The sequence below is a fragment of the Manis javanica genome, chromosome 2, assembly GCF_040802235.1.
Source record: "Manis javanica isolate MJ-LG chromosome 2, MJ_LKY, whole genome shotgun sequence".
Taxonomy (NCBI): Eukaryota; Metazoa; Chordata; class Mammalia; order Pholidota; family Manidae; genus Manis; species Manis javanica.
The window spans coordinates 146,262,861-146,286,657 of NC_133157.1; the positions used below are offsets into that span (position 1 = coordinate 146,262,861).

The 23,797-nt window shown below is 36.1% G+C and overlaps 1 long non-coding RNA gene across 1 annotated transcript in view; it reads right to left on the reverse strand.

Moving 5' to 3' along the window:
• The window catches only part of LOC140845264 (uncharacterized), a 31,897-nt gene extending 18,974 nt beyond the window's left edge, over nt 1-12,923 (reverse strand). Inside the window, exons 1-2 of the long non-coding RNA XR_012124076.1 lie at nt 12,812-12,923; nt 2,794-2,876 (exon numbers count right to left, since the gene is read on the reverse strand). This is a non-coding gene — a long non-coding RNA (uncharacterized lncRNA). The remainder of the gene's footprint in view (nt 1-2,793; nt 2,877-12,811) is intronic.
• Nucleotides 12,924-23,797: the final 10,874 nt, after the last annotated feature.

The following is a 23,797-nucleotide window of genomic DNA, read 5'->3' on the forward strand; positions in this document are numbered from 1 at the left end:
CTAAAATAGTGCCTACTTTACTCAAAATTGGCTTCAGAGAATAACTGAGGCATAGGTATTAAAAAATGGAGTTTCCTGGGTCCAGGAGAGAACTCAGGATTTAGACATAGATTAGGGGACTGAATGTTTCTCTGAAGGAGACTTTCTATAATATGCACATATTCTTTGGAAAATATGTGTCACAATGCATACTTCCTTCCAGGTTCCCACTGTTCTTTGTTACTTAGTGATAGGTCAGAAGAAAACATGCCTTTGCTCCTAATTTTACAAACTTGTGAGTAGAAATGTCCTCCACTCTCCACCTCATCAGAGCCTACTCAAGATAGGAAGAGAAAGAGAACAGCGCCATCTGTGGGAGTCTGTGCGACCCCATCAGGACCAAAGACTTTCCCCTATGGGTGACAGGGCCAATATTTTGTTCATGGTCCCTCAATCAAGTCATATGTTCAAAGTCTCTAGCAGCCCTTTTCTCCAGTATTAGAATGTTGGTATCCTGGTATCCAGTGTTCCTATCCTACTTGTATTACTTACAGTTCACTTTATGCATTTGTCTGTAGATCTGAATTTTAAATTTTTTGAGTCAGGAACCTTAATTAACTTTTCTCCATGGTACCTAGAGGAGTATTTCTACAGAGTAGGTTCTCAGTAAATACTCATTTAATTAAAATGCATTGAGATTATTTTCTTATTTTTAATGTGCTTTATTTGAATTTTCTTACATCATGGATCTTATTCTCTATAATCATAAGTATCATTAATTCCCTTGGACTTAGATATCTTCAGCAAGTCAAAAGAATGTTCAATCTTCATGCTAAAAAAGGAAATAAAATGTTTCTCTTAAAAATAGAAAGACATAACTCCAGTAAGAAAAATGTATGAATAATTGGTTAAAATTTTATATGGCTGGATTTATGTAGAACAGTCTTGTACAGAATTACTGAGTGATTTTCTTGCTTTAACTATGTCTTTCTGAAAGAGGACATTATATCAAGCAAACACACAGAGACACAATTCATAAATCAATTACATAGGTGTTTTTGTGTATGTCAATGGAATGAGTTAAAAACAAATGTGAGTTCTTCTTACTCATAGACCTCTACTCTGACTTCTCTACTAATTATTATTACAAAGAGTGCAAGGATGAGAATTAGAATAAAAATGTTACCAAACACTCTCACAGAAATTAGCTCTTCCTTCTTGTCTTAGGAGCAGAGGTGAGATGGGGATTCTTGTGTGAGTAACATGTGGAGGGAGAGTTCTCAGGAGAAACCTATGGGGACGAGGGAAGCAATAAATGAGGCAGGAGCAACCTGGCGAGTGAGATAGACCTATGGGAGGCTCTGTGCCATCTGCCAAGGCCCTGCCTTGGGGGGGGTCTGCCTTTCCATTCCATCAAGTTCTTGGCTGCAGCCACTGCAGGGGAGGCACGTGGGTCCTGAGTCTCAGGCAGAAGCTCCTTAAGGGAGGGGCAGCTGGGGATGGGGTGGCCACACTCAGCAGCTGAAGGCAGAGGCACCAGCCCAGCAAAGACACCGGAGGGGCATCAAAAGTATCAAAGCATCTACATTGCAAGGAGAAAGGTGAGAAAAGCCATTGCTAACATAAGAGGTGAAGATCTGGTCGGAGCCTGTAAGAAGATTGTAGAATTGAGAAGGAAGCTGAGGGCAGCACTAATTCAGTCATTAGGATCTTGCCATCTTCTGAAGATCAGTGCTTTAAACATCCTCTATAATGACAATTATTTCTCTGGCAACGAAAAGAAGGCGGCCAGATGAAATACACCCAGGTGGTTGGCTTACGCTGTACAGGTTACTTGGTCTGGGGGATCTGCGGCACAAGGTGAGGGACAGAAGTGGAGCAATGAAGGCCATGCAGGCCTGAAGATGTTCAAGTGCAGCATTTGAAGTAAAATACACAATTAGGTCAAGAATTTCAACTGGAGGATGAATCATACAAGTCAGAAAAAACTATATGTCTCATATATACTAGTTTGTAGAAGAGAAAAATAAAATTCTACTTAAAGCCAGCTCTGCTGCTCTTCACATTTGTGAGCACAGGGGACAACTGTTAGGCTTAACATATGACCAGAGAGAACTGTTTTGTCCTTAAGTGTGGGAACATTTTGAAGGGTAAAATACAAGGGGTTTCATAGGAGAAGATATTTATTTAAAAAAAAACTTGTTTACTCTAAAATCCAAATGAAAAAGATAATTGAATATTTATAAGACATATAGAAAATGAGCATGCCAACTTTATCAATTATGAAATACCTGTATAATTTAATATTCATTACATTTTGACATAATGAGAAGGTTAGATATCCTCACTTTGCATTAATTCCTTGGTATACTTGACAATTGCTAAGAAACCTTAGCAAGAAGATTGCTAAGAAATTGCTAACAAGTAGCACATTAAATTGCTACTTTAAACCATCTGATTTTGAAAGAAAAATGATAAAAGTAATGTCAAATCATTTAGAGCATGAAATTACATGGAATATGCAATGTTACAAAATGATTATATGACATTGTATGTGACCTCTCAAAAGTCTCTATAGCTTACAAAGGGCTAAATATAGATATGAGAGGAGAAAAATGATATAAAAAAAAACCTGACCTACTTATTTTTTCCTTCCTGGCTTTATCGTAATACTCAAATGATGAAGCAACCAAAAATTTCAAATATATCTGAGAAAGCAGGATTAAGGGCAGTTTTGCACACTACAACTATATATGTTCTCTTAGGCTTTCTTTGTTTTACATCCTTACTAATCTGAACTGTGGCTCATCTTACTGTATTGTTGGGATGGTAGTTGAGGTGTAAGCCACTGTCACAGAGAGGGGAAGAAGTTCCGCTGCTCTGGTCACTGGGAGCACCTGTGGGGAGAAAAAAACAGCCCGCTGGTTAGAATGTTCCTGACTGACGCATTCCACATTAAATATTTTAGTATACTCCATATAGCAAGCAAAGCAGGTAGTAAAAATACATTTTCATTTCACTTACATCAAAGCTAGAATTTTGACTGTAGGCTAAGTGACTAAAATGAGGCCCTAAAAGAGACTTGCCAATATTTACTATTAATTTCAGAAAAACATACAACCTTATAAAGTATTACTTTATTTCATTATCTGGAGTGACCTCCACTTATGAGCCATACTTATAATAGTGTGGAATTTTGTTTGTCTATCAAATGCTATTTATTGTCATGTTTCAACCTACTAACTAATACTATATTTAAATACCATCATTTTCCATGATGCAAAAAACATTTGCACATACTCTGTCTTTACAAGTGTTCTTGGCATATTCTATAATTGGAAGTGCTCTTATTGATGCTATCCAGTTTTGTGAAATTGCAACTAAAAAGCTTATTAGATCCTCATGAGATACCTACTAAGATCTAATTTTTTAAGATGAGTAATGTGTCTTAACGATTTGCAATTTTCTAAGATTTCAGTTATTTAATAATTTTTATGGCCAGGATTAGAATACATATTTCTTGATTTCTGTTTCATTGATTTTTTGAAAAACATTATTTTTTGGAGTTTAATGTTGATAAATATGAGCTACTGATGTAATTGACCCCCAATTTTTATTTAAAATATTATGCTTAAATACAAGCATCAGAGGTCATGATAACACTCAACATATGAACCAATGAGCTCAAGGAAGTAAATTAATTTTTTCTTCTCTTTTATTACTCTAAAGTTTCATACATTTCTTGGTGTTAAGGAGATTATAGGCTTTTTTTGCTACACTAGCTTGAATATAGTTTTTCTACTCTTTAAATCTTAATAATTTCATACTTTGTTTTAGCTACTTTTTCTTTTGATGTTTAACAGCATTTCTCTCTTTTGAGACAATGTTTTTAATACATACACATATTACTTTAAAACATCCATTTTGAACTGAATAAAGTGAAACCCCAGTATGTCAAATTCTGTGACAGTGTCTAAAGCAGTCTTTTGAGTGAAATTTAAAGATTTAAAAAATTTAAATATTTAAGTGAAATTTAAAATTTAAAGATTTATTAAAAAATGTAAAGGTTTAGTGTACAAAATAAAGCATGTGTAAGCTCATTTATGTTTCAATTTTAAGAAAGTAGAAATGGAAGAGCATATTAAAACACAGTAAATGGGAGACAGAAAATGTAAAAATAAATGTGGAAAGCAGTGAGATTGAAAACAAAATAATTGACAAAATTAACTAAGATAAAAATGGGTCTTTTGGAAACAATAATAAAACCTATAGCAAAAATATTCTAGCAAAAGAGTGAGAAAATACAAATTATAGATACAAGGAATGAAGGAGGTGGCATTTCTGCAAGTCAATACATATGAAAAATAATAATGAAAGGATATGGTTAATAACTTCATGTAAATAAATTGACAACTTGTTTGATATGGAAAAACCCTTGAAAATTTTACCAAAAGTTACGAAAGGAGAAAAGAGACTATCAGGGAAGTCTCATATCCATTCAAGAGATTAACTCATACAAAATAAAATACTCTAGGCTCCCATTACTTCTGGTGAATTTATTCAATTATTTTTTTAAAAAAGTTTTTGTCACTGTAAAATATATTTTTTCTGGAAATAGAGGAGTTCTAACTTCACAACTTATATGATGGCATAAAAACCCTGGCTCCAAAATCCCACTTAAACATCACAAGAAAAGTACATATGGGTATCCCTCATGAACACAGATTTGAGAAAAAAAATGTTTTAACAATTTATTAGCAAATTAAAACCAGCAATATACAAAAAAACATAACACTTCATGACCATGTAGTGTTTATCCTAAGCACAAAAGCTTGTTTTGACATTCAAAATCAATTGTTAAAAATTCACCATATCAAGGATTCAAGATGGTGGCATGAGACGTGAGACGGAGAATTCCTCCCAAAACCACAGATAGTATGAAAATGTAGTTAATTGATACAACTAACCCTAAAACAACAAGAAGAAAGAAGGCTGAACCAGACTGCATACAGACCTTACGAACAGAGCAGACCTCACAAAATAGGCTGAAGTACGAGAGCCTTAATCCCGCGGGACCCAAGCCCTTCCCCCACCCCAGCTCGCTGGCAGGAGGAAGAGAAACGGAGCAGGGTAGGGGGTGGAAGCTAGAACTGTTGAACACCAACCCTGGAGGTCTGCTTTGGGAGCAGAAACCTACACTGTGTGGTGCTCTGGACGTTGGGAAGCTCAGACAGGTGGAGAGCTTGAGAGACAGAGATTCCAGCCATTTGTGGAAGAGGGGTTCTACACCCGGCCTCTCTGGGACAAGGGAAAGGCAGGCAGTCTGAGAGGCTTCCTCCCAGCGAGAGGGCTGCTGATGGGGCAGGGTTTGCACAGGGCTTCCTGCGCGGGGGAGGGGAGAGCTGGACAAGGTTGTCTGGGCACGTTCTGCCCAGCAGGTTGGGAACTTGCAGCAGCTTCAGGTGCCCCATCCCCCTGGCTGCCTACTCAGCTCTGAGTCCCCCCACTGTGATATGCAGCCTGCTGCACCTTCCTTCTGGCCTGCCAGCACTGCTCACAAACCTGCAGTCACTGTGCTGGCATCAGGCCAGCCAGAGGGAGGCCCCACCTACAAAAGCTAGAGACGGGAAGCACAGAGACTTACACATGCATGATGGCCCACTGGCTCTGACACTGGAGACAGGCTCCTCAGACAGAAATCAGGAAACAGATCTTTCCTCCCCCCAGGCACCAGCTCTGCTCCCCTATGACCCCCAACCTCACTCTAGGGGCTGAGCAGCTCCAGGGACTGGAGCTCCTGGGCACTAGTGGGCACCACACAGAAATATGCAACGTCAAAAGCATATGGTTCAGACCAAAATCTCACAAACCCCAGAAAAAGGGTCAAGTGAAACTGAACTCACCAATCTCCCTGAAAGAGAGTTTAATATAAAAATCATAAACATGCTTACAGAGGTACAGAAAAATATTCAAGAACTCAGGAATGAGTTTAAGTCAGAGATTCAACCTTTAAGAAATTCCATATCTGAAATGAAACATACAATGGAGGGATTTAAAAGCAGATTAGATGTAGTAGAAGAGACAGTAAATGGAATAGAAATTAGAGAAGAGGAATACAAAGAAGCTGAGGCACAAAGAGAAAAAAGAATCTCTAGGAATGAAAGAATATTGAGAGAACTGTGTGATGAATCCAAACGGAACAATATTCATATTATAGGGGTACCAGAAGAAGAAGAGAGAGAAAAAGGGATAGAAAGTGTCATTGAGGAGGTAATTGGTGAAAACTTCCCCAATCTGGGGAAGGAGATAGTCTCTCAGGCCATGGAGATCCACAGATCTCCCAACACAAGGGACCCAAGGAAGACAACACCAAGACATATAATAATTAAAATGGCAAAGATCAAGAATAAAGACAGACTTTTAAAAGCAGCTAGAGAGAGAAAAAAGATCACATACAAAGGAAAACCCATCAGGCTATCAGCAGACTTCTCAACAGAAACCTTATAGGCCAGAAGGGAGTGACAAGATTTATTTAATGCAATGAGGCAGAAGGGCCTTGAACCAAGAATACTATAGCTGGCAAGGTTATCATTTAAATTTGAAGGAGGGATTAAACAATTTTCAGATAAGAAAAAGTTGATAGAAAAAGTTGATAGAATTTACCTCCCACAAACCACCTCTACAGTGCATTTTGGAGGGACTCCTATAGATGGAAGTATTCCCAAGGCTAAATAGATGTCACCCAAGGGAAAGACAAAGAGTACAGAATATGATTCATAAAATGCAAAGAATGGAGGAGGAAGAAAAGGAGGAAAATCAAAAAGAGAAACTTAAGGTTGTGTCTGTAACAGCACACAAAGTGAATTAAATTAGACTGTTAGATAGTAAGGGAATTAACCTTGAACCTTTGGTAACCACAAATCTAAAGCCTGCAATGACAATATGTACATACCTATCGATAATCACCCTAAATGTAAATGGTTTGAATGCACCAATCAAAACACACAGAGTCATTGAATGGATTAAAAAATAAGATCCATCTATATGCTGCCTACAAGAGACTCACTTCAAACCCAAAGACATACACAGACTGAAAGTAAAGGGATGGACAAAGACATTTCAAGCAACTAACAGGGAGAAAACAGCAGCAGTTGCAGTACTTGTAACAGACAAAATAGACTTCAAAACAAAGAAAGTAACAAGAGACAAAGAAGGACATTACATAATGATAAAGAGGATATAACTGTTAGAAATATCCATGCACCCAACACAGGACCACCTACATATATGAAACAAATACTGACAGAATTAAAGGGGGAAATAGAATGCAATGCACTCATTTCAGGAGACTTCAACACACCACCCACTCCAAAGGACAGATCAACCAGACTGAAAATAAGTAAAGAGACAGAGGCACTGAACAGTGTATTAGAACAGTTGGACCTAATGGACATCTACAGAACACTCCATCCAAAAGCAACAGGATACACATTCTTCTCAAGTACATATGGAACATTTTGAAGAATAGATCATATAGTAGGCCACAAAAAGAACCTCAGCAAATTCAAAAAGATTGAAATTGTACCAACATCACTGTAATACGAAAACCAGGCAAAAACACCACAAAAAAAGAAAATTACAGACCAATATCCCTGATGAACATAGATGCAAAAATACTCAACAAAATATTAGCAAACCAAATTAAAAAATATATCAAAAAGATCATTCATCATGATCAAGTGGGATTCATCCCAGGGATGCAAGGATGGTACAGCATTCGAAAATCCATCAACATCATCCACTACATCAACAAAAAGAAGGACAAAACCCACATTTTCATCTCCATAGATGCTGAAAAAGCATTTGACAAAATTCAACATCCATTCATGATAAAAACTCTCAACAAAATGGGTAGAGAGAGCGAATACCTCAACATAATAAAGGCCATATATGATAAACCCACAGCCAACATTATACTTAACAGCGAGAAGCTGAAAGCTATTCCTTTAAGATTAGGAACAAGACAAGGGTGCCCACTCTTCCCACTTGTATTCAACATAGTACTGGAGGTCCTAGCCATGGCAATCAGACAACACAAAGAAATAAAAGGCATCCAGATTGGCAAGGAAGAAGTGAAACTGTCCCCCTTTGCAGATGACATGATATTGTACATAAAAAACCCTAAAGAATTCACTCCAAAACTACTAGATCTAATTTCTGAATTCAGCCAAGTTGTGGGATACAAACTTAATACACAGAAATCTGTTGCATTCCTATACACTAATGATGAACAAGCAGAAAGAGAAATCAGGAAAAGAATTTCATTCACAACTGCATCAAAAAGAATAAAATACTTAGGAATAAACCTAACCAAGGAAGTGAAAGATCTGTACCCTGGAAACTATGGGACACTCTTAAGAGAAATTCAAGAGGACACTAATAAATGGAAATTCATCCCATGCTCTTGGCTAGGAAGAATTAATATTGTCAAAATGGCCATACTGCCTAAAGCAATCTACAGATTCAATGCAATCCTTATCAAAATACCAACAGCATTCTTCAATGAACTAGAGCAAATAGTTCTAAAATTCATATGGAATGACAAAAGACCCCGAATAACTAAAGCAATCCTGAAAAGGAAGAGTAAAGCAGGGTGAATTATGCTCCCTGACTGCAAGCTCTACTACAAAGCCACAGTAATCAAGACAATTTGGTACTGGCACAAGAACAGACTAATAGATGAGTGGAACAGAATAGAGATTTTAGACATAAACTCAAGCATATATGGTCAATTAATATACAATAAAGGAGCCATGGATATACAATGGGGAAATCACAGCATCTTCAACAGCTGGTGTTGGCAAAACTGGACAGCTACATGCACAGGAATGAAACTGGATTATTGTCTAGCCCTGCACACAAAAATTAACTCAAAATGGATCAAAGACAGAAAACTCTTAGAAAAAAATATAGACAAATATCTCTTGGACATAAACATGAGCAACTTCTTCATGAACATATCTCCCTGGGCAAGGGAAACAAAAGAAAAATGAACAAGTGGGATGATATCAAAGTAAAAAGCTTCTGTACAGCAAAGGATACCATCAGCAGAATAAAAAGATATCCTACAGTATGGGAGAATATATTCATAAGTGACATATCTAATAAGGGGTTGACATCCAAATTATATAAAGAGCTCAGGCACCTCAACAAACAAAAAGCAAATAAGCCAATTAAAAATATGGGTAGAGGAGCTGAACAGACACTTCTCCAAAGAAGAAATTGAGATGGTTAACAGGCACATGAAAAGATTCTCCACATCGCTAATCGTCAGAGAAATGGAAATTAAAACCACAATGAGATATCACCTCACACCAGTTACGATGGCCAACATCCAAAAGACAAACAACAACAAATATTGGTGAGGATGAGGAGAAAGGGGAGTCCTCCTACACTGCTGGTGGGAATGTAAACTAGTTCAACCATAGTGGAAAGCAGTATGGAGGTTCCTCAAAAAACTCAAAATAGAAATACCATTTGACCCAGGAATTCCACTCCTAGGAATGTACCCTAAGAATGCAGCAGCCCAGTTTGAAAAAGACAGATGCACCTGTACGTTTATCGCAGCACTATTTACAATAGCCAAGAAATGGAAGCAACCTAAGTGTCCATTAGCAGATTAATGGATAAAGAAGATGTGGTGCATATACACAATGGAATATTATTCAGCCATAAGAAGAAAACAAATCCTACCATTTGCAACAACATGGATGGAGCTAGAGGGTATTATGCTAAGTGAAATAAGCCAGGCAGAGAAAGACAAGTATCAAATGATTTCACTTATCTGTGAGTATAACAACAAAGCAAAAACTGAAGGAAAAAAACAGCAGTAGACTCACAGACCCCAAGAATGGACTATGGACTAACAGTTACCAAAAGGAAGGGCACTGGGGAGGGTGCGTGGGAAGGGAGGAATAAGGGGGAAAATGGGGCATTACTATTAGCACACATAATGTGGGGGTGGGCATGGGAAAGGCAGTATATACACAGAAGACAAGCAGTGATTCTATAGCATCTTACTACACTGATGGACAGTGACTGTAATGGGGTATGTGGTGGGGACTTGATAATGGGGGGAGTCTACTAACCATAACGTTGTTCAAGTAATTGTACATTAATGATAACAAAATACAAAAATTAAAAAAAGAAATTTGCCATATCAACAGAATAAGAAAATATATATTTCAATGGCTATAAAATAATTTGAGACAACTCCCTGAAATTTATGTTAAAATGAAAAAAAAATTACATAACCAAGATTTGAAGTCACCTCCTAGATCTAACAAAGTGTTTCTGTGAACACCTACAGCTAATATACTTAATGGTAAAAGAGTGGAAATTTCTCCCCTAACACCTTGAGCAACAGAAGGAAGTCTGCTCTCAATACTCAACATTTTATTGGTGATCCTTGCCATTGCTTTAGGCTAGAAAAAGGAATTACGGAAATATACGTTGGAAAGGAAGAAGCAAAACTTGTTACTTGCATTTGAAATAATTGTACATGTAGAAAAACTTAAAAGAGTGTACAAATAAATCCTACTGGAAAAAATTAAACTATGATGTAGAATATGTCAATACATAAAAGTAAATTTTATTTCTATGTGTTAGCAACAGATAATTGGAGAATGAAATTTTAAAAACATCATTTATAGTAGAGTAGAATAGAAACATAAAATACTTAAATTTAATAAAGATATGCAAGGCACTGAAAACAAAATGTTGCTGAGAAAAATCAAAACATAAATGGAAATTTATCATGTTCATGGATTGAAAGACTAAAAGTTGTTAATTTGTTAATTCCCCAAATTGTCTATAAATTCAACTTAGTCCCGTTCATAAGCACAATAGGTTTTTATAGAAATTGATGGTATTTTCTAAATGTATGCAGTAATGCAAATGATCTAGAATAGCAAATCTTGTAAAATTGCAAAGTTGGAGAACCTATCCTAGGTGACTGTTTAAAGACATTATAATTCTACAATAATCAACACTTTGGTTTTAGTGGAAGAATAGGCATACAGATTAATGAAAATAAAAAAGCTATTTCTTGATTCTTAATTCCTACCTTAGATACATACACACACACACACACACACAAAAGTAACTAATATAAGAGATTATAAACTTAAACATAAAGCCAATGTCACAAAATTTCTAGGAAAAATGTAGGGGATTCTCTTTCCAACCTCGATGTAGGCTAATATTTCTTAGAGAAGATAAAGCAATAATCATAAGTGCCAAAAACAACCATAAAATGATAAATTACGCACTATCAAAATTAAAAACTGCAAGCATACAACACCTTTAGGTCAAACATAGGTAGCCACAGACTGAAAGATATTTGTTATACATAGCTGACAAAAGGCTTATATCCATAATATTTTTTAAAACTCCTGCAATGTGAAAATATAAAGACATACCAGTGGAAATGGGCAAAACTGGAGCAGACACATTACAAAATAAGATATGCAAATTGCCAATAATATACCCAAATGAAACATGATAAGGAGCTTATCATTATTAGTCTTCAGAGAGATGTAAATTTAAACTACCATGAAATACCACTACACATACAGCCGAATGGGTAAAAAAGAACTTTTACCATCACATACTAGAATAACCACAGAGCAACCAGAAGTCTTATACACTGTTGGAGTAGACAGTGAAAGATCTTTAAAATATGTCCACTTGAGAAGTAGGGTTGGCAGTTTGTTAACAGGTTCATTATACAGCTCTCCTGTGACTCAGCAATTCCACTCTTAAGTACTAACGGTAGTGACATAAAATTATAAGACTTCCAAAAGCTTTGTACAAGAATGTTCCTGGTAGCTTTACTTAAGTAGCAAAATACCAGAAACTGCTGTTGTTAATCAATAGGATAATGTGTTAATAAACTTTAGTACCTTCATACAATTGAATATTACACAGCAATATAAATGAGGAAACTACTGAAATATGTGTGATTGCTCATAATGAAAGAAACCAGACATATGAGACTAAATACAATATGATTCCACTCTAACATGTTGTAGAAGAAGAAAAAATATCTGATGACAAGAAATTAAACTGATGATTGTTTCTGGGTTGTTATTTATTGGGATGACGCACAGAGGAAACATGCAAATGTGTGCATTTTTCAGAATCCTTCCAATTGTGCCTTTAAAGATATTTACACTTGCTTGCATGCAAATTATACCTCAGTATAATTATATTGAGGTAAAATATTAAAAAAATATATTCTTCTTTGATTTTTTTAGCAAAAATGGTAGATAATATACATTTCGTTTCATAATCCAAAAATTGATACAGAAATTCTTAAGTAGCTCTTAGGAAACTCATTTTATTTCTACATAGACTGGAGCTTCTTTCAGTCTCCCTGTTCCCATCTGGACAACTTACGTGTAAATGCCTATTTAAAAAGTCTAGTGGACAAATAAGAGCATATCATTTTCTAGTGAGAGTAAATACATTAATCAAATATTCTGAATGAAATTTGATACAAAATATCTATGTTTGATATGATACTTATTTTTAAAATGTGTCCCCAATTGCAGGTTGGAAAATAACTGTAAATGCGGTGAATACATTCTAAAACAAAAATAACATCTGTTCCTTTTGCATAAGGGTTAAAAGAATGCTTTATGAGATAAAAATGTAATTCAGGCAGAAATCCCAACTTTAAAAACAAATTACCAATTGCTGTCAGGAAGTAATGGTTTAGAAAATAAATACGCTGATGTGGCCATTTTACCTATTCTTCAAAAATGCTTACATGTACAATCTTCTTTTAGTGGGAGTTTGAGGAAAGCAGGTGCCCTTTTTAAAAATGACACTGTTTGGGTCACTTCTTCTCCAGCATTCCGAAGAACCTGAACCTAAAGTAACAGAGAATGAAAATGATACCATTATCAGTATGTTCACAAAATTTTATATGATCACAAAACCTTTAAGTGATTGGTTCCTTTCCCACTTCTCTTTTTTCCCTGCTGGTCAGAAACATTTTATGAAAGAGGGAACAAATTATCCAAATTATTGTCAAGATACAGTCATCACCTTCTTATTCTGCCCGTTATTCTATAGTCCCCTGTTCATACACTATGTCATCATCTTCCATTCATATTTTTGATCCCTCTTGAGTTGATGGACATTATGAGGGACGTGGTATTAATAACTATTTATTGATCATTTATTACACACCAATTTGAGAAATAAGAATAAATTATCCTGCAGATGTTCAACAGAGAGCTAATTCAAATTAAAGTGCCCAATTCACTCAAACTCTTTTGTAAAACAAATAGGTATTACTTTCCTATTATATTATTATGTATCTTTTTTTCCTTTCCCTGAAAACTTGTAATAATCATGGAGACTGTCAATAACTCTCAACACCTTCCAAATTACAGAATTTATAGATCTGGTTAAAATAATGCCAATTTCTTCAAAAATGATTCAAGAGAAAAGAAAGAAATACTAAAAGAAGTATAAGAAGTTGAGTAATTATTTATATCAAACATACCTAGAAAAGATATAAGTACATTTATAATTTTTGATCTCACATAAACTAAGAGGAGCATTATAAATATCTAACAAAGAGGTAGTTAATAGACATGGGAACATAAGCTGCTTTTAAACATCTAAAAAAAGGCTCAACCTCAGGTCATTAAAGAATTTGCTATCAAACCGATTTAGAAAAACTTCTGGTCCCAATAAGATGGCATAGATGCATCTCTCCCTGCTACCACCCAAAAAGTACAACTATAAACCCTAAAAAAAAAAAAATGCAGGAGACAATGAACAGTGATACTACCCAACAGAACTATCTACTCACTGTGGGGCAAAGCATTTCTTTCCCGTGAGTGGCACCAGGGGACCCAACCTAGTAAAAACCTCCCGCCTTCTCAAAGGGCAGCAGCAGGGACCAGGGGGAGCCCCAAAGACACAAGGTAAGCCAGTCGAGACCAAAGTAACACCAAACAAACAGGCACAAAAAATTATGCTGTCCACAGAATCAACAGACTAGGACCTGTATTCTAAACAGATTGAATTCCTGATTAACAGAAAAAGAAAATCTTAAATAAGGGCCAGTCTCTGAATATAAAGAGCAAAGTGACTGGGATGCAGTCAAATAGCATTTACACTAAGCACCATGAAAGTCATAATTTGAATGAGGAAAAGCCATCAACTAACACCAACTAGATGAATCACATACTGGAATTATCTGAGAAGGACTGTACAGCCACCAACAAGAAACTACAAATTACCAGACCAAATGAAAAATTACAAAATATCAGTAAAGAAATACAAATTTTAAGGAAGAATTAAGTGAAATTGTAGAACCAAAAATTACAATAACAAATTTAATAACTTTCTGGATTGGTTCAGTAACACAGTGAAGATGGCAGGGGATAAAATTAGTGCACTTGAAGACAGAACAATACAATTAACCCAGTCTTAGCAACAGAAAAAAACAGACACACACAAAAAGCAATGTATTTCATCACATTAAAAGTAGGGAAAATCTTTTAAAATGAATGAAGCATATAATCATTTCAATAGATGCAAAGAAGCATTTGATAAGCTCCATTTGATAAAAACTTAGAGAAAACTGAGTGTACAAAGTAGTATCTTTGATATTATAAAGGACATATACAAAAAATAATGTAAGAACCATCTTAGTTAATGGTGAATTGTTGAGACACCTCTCTTTGAGATCAGAAATGAGGCAACAATGTCCATTATGTCCACTTCTCCTTAGTCTTTTTTGAAGTCTTTCTTCAACAAGGCAAGAAAAGAGTTGATGAAATGTGTTAAGAACTAGAAGAAGAAATAAAACTGTCATTTAGAGGTAACCCTATTTTGAATAGAGAAAATCCTTGACAACCTATAGACATTGTTACATGAGACATTACCAAGTAAGGTATTAAGGAAGTTTAGTGTGGAATAGCATAGATACTAAATAATATGCAAATATCAATTGACTTTAATATCAATAACAAATACAACATAAATTTTTAAATAAATGGGAGGATATACTGTGTCATAGATTGCTAGACTTAATAGCATGAATAAATTTGTTCTCTCCTACTTTTCTATAGATACAAGAGAATACCATTTAAGCAAGTCCCATTTTTTTTTTTTCATTTGGTTTTGGCTTAGTATGAACTCATCAACTTGTCTTCTGTTTTCCCTTGACATTTAATATTGTTATGATCATTATTTTAAAACTGTATTGGAAGTTTACATGCCAGGGAAATATATGGGGTGGCAGAATGCAATAAATACTCATGTTCTATAGTAAGTGTACAATAGGTGATATCTAGTGCTAACGAATAACAGTATGACAGTCTTAAGTGTAAACATAATAAATTAGACATCTACAAATTAAATATGTTAAATATGGTTGCCTCAACAATAGGCAATGGGCAACTGTTTTTCTTTCAAAGCTTTAGATTTGTACCTCAGTCTTGAATTTTTGTTCAAGTGTAACAGAAAGATAGATAGTTTTGTTTTATTTTTAATAAAAGGTCAATTAAGGTTATCTAGGTAATCAGAATTTCAAGTCTTTGATGCATACACATTTTTAAGATAATATTTTCATTGGAATATAGTTGATATACAGTATTGATTTCAGATGTACAACAGTGATTTGATACTTATATGCATTACTAAATGCTCACCACAGTAAGTGTAGTTATCCCAATTACCATACTAAGATATTACAATATTATTGGTTGTGTCTCTCTGCTGCACTTCCATTCCTGTAACTTATTAACTTTACAGTTTGAAATTTTTATTTAATTAATGCAGGCATATCATCTTTTCAGTGCATATTTCACCAGCCTGATATTGTCAGGTTGGGAAATGTTGGGTCTACAGTATAAATAGTGATGAATGTCATCTTCCTACAAAATCAGAAATCTGCACCAATAAATCCAGTTCTTTTTCATTTTTGTTCACATTTTATGATGTGAATCAAATGTCTATATTTTAATCTGACAATGTATGAGCAGAATTATTCTATCATGTTGCCTTGGGTGAGTATGTGAGCAAAGTGGCAGAGACTGGTAAACGATGACAATCAGTAAGAACAGAAAAGAGAAATGGAATTAAATAAATACTTACAAGTTTATTAAACCATGAAAAACCTAACATGAACTGACTGTTCTGAAGTTCCATTTATCTGTTAAAAGAATCATTGAATCGTTTTGTTTTCTTGACCCTTTTCTCCTTCCCCTTGGAGGCCACTCTGTCTTACATGAGATTTTAAAGAGGAATTCAGCTCTCTGCCACTGCTTTGGTGTATAAGGTCAAAATGCTCATATCAGGGGATTGCTTTATATTTTTACTTATAAAGGCTTTATTTTTGTAGAATAGTTTTAGACTCATGGCAAATTGAGGGGAAAGTGCAGGGAGTTCCCACAGACCCCCTGCCCTGACAGGCACAGGCTCCCTATCATCATCATCCTCACCAGAGTGGGCTGTTTATTGTAACTGATGAGGTGACACGGACACGTCATTGTCACCCAGAGTCCACAGTTTACATAGGGCTCACTCTTAGTGGTGAACATTCCTAGGTCTGGATGAATGTATAGTGACACGTATCAACCATTATTGTATCATACACAGTATTTTCACTACCCTAAAATCCTCTGGGCTCTGCTAGTCTTCCCGGACCCCCAATCCAACCTTGGGGATTGTTTGTAATTGATGAAAAGAGGGACTTGTGTTTGCCAGCACGTATTTTTAAGCACACGTCTGGAAACACATGTATACACACTCATCTTCAGGGCAATAAGAACAGACTCAGCTTGTGAGGGTCACAGTTCCTCAGCAGCTTAGCATGAAGTCAGAATGACCAAATAGGATTGAGAGCTCAAGAAAGAAGGTAGGCACTGCTGCTCATGGACAACCACAAGGGAAAACCGTCACCCAGAATTTGATATCACCTTGGACTCATCCCTCTTGACGTTGTTAAGTGCAGTAAATCACTTTCTTAAAGTGCTCACTCCTGGACAAAAAGATTAAGCACGACCTTGAGGAATATTTTTAAACAGGTGGCTTTACAGATACAACAACTAGACTAACTTTAGATACAGTAATATGCTTTACTCTTCATGTTAATGGAGTGGCTCCATGCACACACTGAATAAAAAAAGCCTTTCATTACATAATTGTGGGAAAAAAGGACTTGACTTATTACATGTATTATAGGGTAAGAGTTTGAGATGAAACTGGAATTTAAAGGCTTTCCTCAGTGGGTTTAGAGGGTCCTCTGGCCATTGTGTGTTTCACACCCTGGTGTTCAGAGGAATCTGCAGGAGCAGAGGAGGCAACATGCTGCCCTTCCTGGGGTTCAGGTACAGGTGTGTATGTTCACACGTAAAGGTTACACATAGGGTCAGAGTGGCTGCCAGTTCTCAGGGCAGAAGGTTAGGCCTTCTTAAGAGAGAATTGTTTGACCAAGGAAGGGGTCTACAATATTCACAAGACCTGGTGCTTTTGGGCTGGATATTAAATTAAGTGTAAAAGTAGAAATTACCCAACTGGAAAACAAGGCATAGAACCATATCTAGGAAAATCATATTGCATCACCATTGGAAAGAGGGGTAAATCAATTGTGAAAAATCAAATATAGTGTAGAATGTGGAGGAAGCAATGCAAAAGAAGAAAGCAATTTGGAATGATTTAGAAATATCATCTCTCACTTTGAATTGCTACCACCAAGGCATATAGAACAATGCTGAAAAAGCTAGGAATAGATGGAATATTGGATGGGTTTAGGACTATCATGCACATAACAGCTCAAGAAAGGTAATGTGACATTCCAAAGAATATATTTCATGCATTTTTTCATTTCATCATCTTTCCTGCATTTTTGTTTGTATAAAACACTCCATACATAAAAAAGTAGAATAAAAGGCCTATGGGCAATAATAGTCTAAGTGTTATGTTGTTTTGAAATGAAAAGTCACAGCAAAAATGTATATCTGGTTATGTGTTGAAAAGAATCAATAATATTTTAATATTTCTGAATTACTAAAATTTCAGCCTAAAACTGTTCAAGTATGCAGTAATTTCTGGGTTTTGGTAACACAACTAAGAATGAAGGTTGACTAATACATTTCAGTACTAATAATCAAGATATAATAATGATATAAGTATATATATATATTAATTTTAATATGAAAAAGAACCAGTTACTTGAGCAAAGCAAGAGTGTTGAAACAGTCGATCAAATTTTATTGGAATATTTAAAGCTAAAATATTGACTAAAATGACTAAAAGCAATTCCAACACTTTAAAAGACCCCATTAGAACAAGGTTCTATGCAATAAAAGTGGGTGAAAAGTTATATTCTAAGTGAGCTGAACTTTAACTCAACAAGTAAAATCCATTGTTAGCTAGCTCCCATGGCTATAGATCTGCCTTCCAGCATTTGTTTTAATTCTAAGGTGACTTCCTCAATGATTCAAGCAATATTTTACTTTGTTTTCTTATTGTTGTATGGCCAATTAACTAGTTTAAATCCTATTAACAAGTTAAAATAAATTTTAAAGTTGATAAAAGCTTTACTTTAAAAAAGATGTCAGTAACAGATGGGTTCAACACTGTTTCCTCTAATTCTTGAAGAAGAAATCATTCTAGCATTAAATTATTAAAGTGTCTTTTATTCATTGATTAAGTCAAACTAGAGTTAGAATTAATAAGAAAGACTGGCATAAACAGTATGAGGAACAGAGACAAGAGACTGTAGGATCTGAAGAATCAAAAGTTAGCATAAGTACAGCCATCTTAAGGCCTAAATACCGCCCCCTAACCCAGAAGAAAGAAAATCATTAGAATCTTGAAAAACAAGTTAGTTAGCCTGTGTCAATTGTAGTGACCTTTAGCTAGCCAACCATAAATCAGTTAATCATACATGCCTAGCTTATCTTGCTAGAACCACCCTAGACATTCTGAAGGTGATCTCATCTAACCAGACCCCAGGATGTGGCGCCAGCAAAAGATTTATGAGCCTATAGAAAAAACCCTGTATTGTAATTATGGAAAATTTTACCCCTTTTGAAAATGCTATAAAACCTTCTGGCTTTGTGTGCTCTGGGTCCTCGTTGAGACCCGCTGCGACGGGCTGACTTGGACCCCAACTAGTTGGCTTCCGAATAAATTCCTCTTGCTTGTTGCATCAAGAAACGTCTTTGGTGAGTGATTTGGGGCGGCGCCTTCCTCAGGGGAATCCAACATTTGGGGGCTCGTCCGGGATCATGCGCTCACCCCGCTTCACTCCCGAAGTCGCTCTTGGAGGAAGAGGTAAGATTAGTGGCGCCTTGGTTTGTCTGTGTTCTGTTTTCTGTTTTTCAGTGAGACCGGTCAGAATTCTGAAAAGGGGTACCCACTGTCTGGCAGCTGTCCCGATCCCGTAAAGGGGTCGAGACTGCGGTCGGTAGACGTACTAGGAGCACCGCAGGCTGCAACCCTGGGGGACGCCTCGGGGAGGTTGGGAGGCCAGGGACGCCTGGTAGCCTCCCGTCTGTTTTTCTGGCAAGGTGAATCTGATGAGATAGGGTTGATTTTCAGGCGCCAGGAATATCAACCCTCTGATTCCTTTCGGTTTCTGTTTGAAAATCTGAGAAAAAACAAAAAGCGGCTGCTGTGTGTCTAATCTGTGTGTGTCTCTGTTTTTTGTGTCTTTCATGTGCCTAATAATTGTTATACTGACAATGGGACAGACTCAGACAAGCCCCTAAGTGTGTAAATGAATATATCTTTCTACCTCCGGATGGTATTAATGAAATTGATTTAAAGACAAGCGCTTGTGAAAATTGAGTGTTCTAAAACTTCCAGAAAACCTGATAAAAAAGTGTTAAGCATTAATGCTAATTTGAGTTTGCCTGAGGCGGGCATGTCCTGGTAGTTGTCGGCTGCCTGAGTTTACCTAGAGTCATTTGAGTCATGTTATCTGCTAAATCTTTTAAGAATAGAATGCTTAGAAGCTTGGCTTTGTCTAGTGTTCAGTGGGGGTCTTGTGAGTAGGCTAGCATAGTTGTTGCAGGTAGGTGAACTGGATAAGTGTGGCAAGTGAACACCTTTTTAATTGTGTGTTGCAGTGTGTATGCCTACCTGCAGCCTGAGAATCTTTGTAGTAACTTACGGCCTTAGAGTTTTGTTAAGTTGAGAAGATGTGCTCTGTGTTTGCTGGGAGATTGTGCTGTGAAGCTCATGGTTGCAGAAATTGTAGAATGTGTTCGTAAGTTTGTCAGTCTAGGAAATGTTGGTTTGACAGTTTGCAGTGTCCTGCTTCTCAGTGTTCACTGGAGGTTGAAGTTTCTAATAGTTTTGAGTTCTGGTTAGAACTGATGGAGAGGGCATTTCTCTATGCTGGAGGATGTATGTTTTAATGAGAGAAAGTGTAAAGAACGGAAATTCGTTTTGTTGAAAGTAAAAGAGAGAGTGATTGTTCTGAAGTGCAGCTATTTGTTTAAAGAGAGAACACTGAATGTAAAAAGAAAGTTGTAGAAGGCTTGTGGAAGAGTTAGTATAGTCATGCTATGTGAAACTGAAGCGAGTAAGTCTTGGTATCGAGTGCACAGCAAAATTAGAATCTCGTTTCCAGTTAAACAGTTTTCTTTAACTGTTAGTCTGCTCTTAATGTTGAAAGATCACAGCAGTTTCTCATGCTTAAAGTCTCAGTGAGTTGCCATGAAATCGTAATGTTAAAGGGACTAAAAGCTAAAGTTTGTTAACAACTGTGTAACCTTTATTTGCCTTTGAAATATTTTGTTATTAAAAATGATTGCATGGCCTGAGAAATTGAATTATTTATTCCATATATTTTTATAAGTGGAAAAATCTCTAACCAACAAATGATTAAAGTTGTTACTGATTATTTGTTTTCTTAATTTATCCTAAGCAGAATAGTAACAAAGCTTTTTTCAGCTGATTAAATGCACTTAGTTAACAAACCAAAATTTATTCTTAAAAATTAAACTGTAGAATCTGGACAAGATTATGTTTCTCCCAGAAAAACAGGTTTCACTGTAAAAGTTTAGATGGACAAACGTGTGACCACTTTTGAGAAAGGTTGTAATAGATTTTTTTGAGAACCACCAAGTCTTCTTTAATTTATATGCTGTATGTTTTAAAAAAAAACATGGGGGACTCTCCATATTTTTTAATGCAAATAATCTTAGAGCTTTTAATAGAATTTGCATAGCAGCTTATATCTACTATTAAAGAGTAAAACATTCTTGAAGCTTTCAGGGAAGACCTGTAAACTTAAGCACTTTCTCTGCTTTTTTGTATCTAGTCTTAGACACTTATGCTGAGTTATGTTCTTATTATTTTCACTGTTTGTAAGCTATTGATTGTAAGCCAAAAGTCATCATTTCTCAGTCCCTAAATGAAGAAGTAAAATGCCTGATCTCTTTCATCTCAAATCATATTTCTGGTCATATCTGAATATCTGTGTGAAAGAAAGAGACATTTAAATTTGAGATTCTGCTTAAACTTTTAAGTTGAATTTGACTATAGCCATATTCATTCTTTGTATGTATCTCTAACAGGTCTTTTGTATGCCTGGTGATATTATACTCTGCCTTGAGTTTAGACAGTTCTTTCAGCTAAATATGAATTCTTATTGTAGCTTTTTTCCCCTCCTGAAGATGAAAGCAGAAGAATCTACCATCTGCTACCATTCTCTCAAGAATGCTTAGTAACCTAGAATTAGTTTGACTTTCTGTATGTTGTCTTTAAAAATTGACAGCAGCAGTCTCCCCTGCTGCCCCACTTTTTAAGATATCTCGTTTACTGTGCTGAGTATATAGACAATAAATGTGTAATGATAGTTCTAAAAAAATTAAATGCAAAAAGGTGCTTTTACCTCTAGTTAACTCTGATATTTTCCAGAGGGCCCCTGGAACATGTCAGAAGAATTTTTTCTCACTAGAGAAAGTATTTGACTAATTTGGCTTATTTATCTGATATATATATATTTATTTACCAGGAAAGCACTGTCAAAGAGAATGATGCTAAACTTTGTTACTGAATGTTTTGTATTACAGAAATATCAGAATTTCCTTATGTCAACTGTTTTACAGTAAGCTCTCATCAGATCTTTAACCATTGTCATTTGTAAGTCTTTTGTCATTTATAGTATTATCCCTAAACTGGTAAAGAACTAGATTTCAGCAGAACAGGTATTAGTTACATAAGATTACATAAACTAAAGAAAATGATTTTGTGTCTTTTTGTTTCAAACGTTGCTGGTAAAGTGTTTTAACCTTGTTCTCTTAAACTGACAACAGTTTAGTAAATGACTATCTTTATGAGCAGAATTGAAACATCCTTCTCTCTACTTGATCCCTCCAGAGTTTAAAAACTTTCAGTGACTGTTTTTGTATTCCATGGCAGTATGTTTATTTGCACGAGTTCAATAAGAATCTGCTTTCCTTGTGAGAACACTGGTTATACTACCAGGGCTTTGACTGGAATGTCGTACCTGAGAGACATGTGTATAGACTCAGATGTGAACAACTTTAAGGAACTAAGATTGACTTTATAAAGCCAACAAAGCCCCTTGGAAGAACTGGCCTGGTACCTTGCTTACAGAGTTCCCAGCAGCCTTACCAGGTGAGTAAAGAAGGTCACTTCCTGGCAGGTGCAGAGACCTCGAGAAGAGAAGAATTCATCCAAATCTACAGGTACTGCAGGCAAAGCCTGATGGCAAGTCTGGCTTGGCTGTCTGGCCTCAAGAGGCCTTTAAAAGTTCAATCTGAAATTCCTTACAAAAAGTTCCAGCAAAGCATATTTAAAAGAGCCTGTGTAATCAATTGCTCTTCTTGCTGCACCTGTGCAAATAATCAAGCCAGCTGTTAATTATTTTCTTAACCTAGTTACTTCTAGTAAAAATGAGAGTGATTTTAGAGAGAAGTATCGTTTCAATAATGTAGCCTCCTTCCAGAATAAAAAATCCAACTCCAGATGTTGCTACATAACCTAATAACACAATTTGTTTTATCTTGCCTAGAAGCCACAAAACTGCAAATAGTAATAAAAATAAAACCCAGAATAGAAGCACCAGCCTTCTGAAGCCCTCTCAACTGACCAGTGATGGAGACCTAGCTGCACCCTTTACTGCGCCCCCTTCTCAGCACGAAGCAGCCAGAGCGGTCATCGCCCCTTTTCCCTAGCAGCAGCTAGAGTCTCTATCTGTAGAAGAAAGAATGAGACCATACCCATAGCCTTCCCTGGTAAAAACAGGTATTTAATCCCTCCTCCCAAGGGATGGTGGGCTTGTAACACTGGAGTGACCCTATGTGTCTCTACTTCTGCCTTCAACTCCTCCCGTGATTTCTGTATCATGGTCCAGTTAGTACCCAGACTAATGTATCATGATGACTTATCATTCGTGGCAGAATTAGAACCTAAACTAAAGTATAAAAAAGAGCCAGTCTCACTCACTCTAGCTGTATTACTAAGAGTAAGAGTCGCAGCCGGAGTAGGACCAGGGGCAGCTGCAATTATACAAGGAAACCAACATTACGAAGGACTAAGAATAGCTATCGATGAAGATTTGAGAACTATAGAACAGTCTATTTCTAAACTTGAAAAGTCCCTAATCTCTCTCTCTGAAGTAGTGCTGCAAAATAGACGAAGGTTAGATTTACTGTTTCTAAAAGAAAGTAGATTGTGTGCAGCTCTAAAAAAAGAGTGCTGCTTCTATGCAGACCATACTAGAGTAGTAAGAGACTCAATGTCTAAA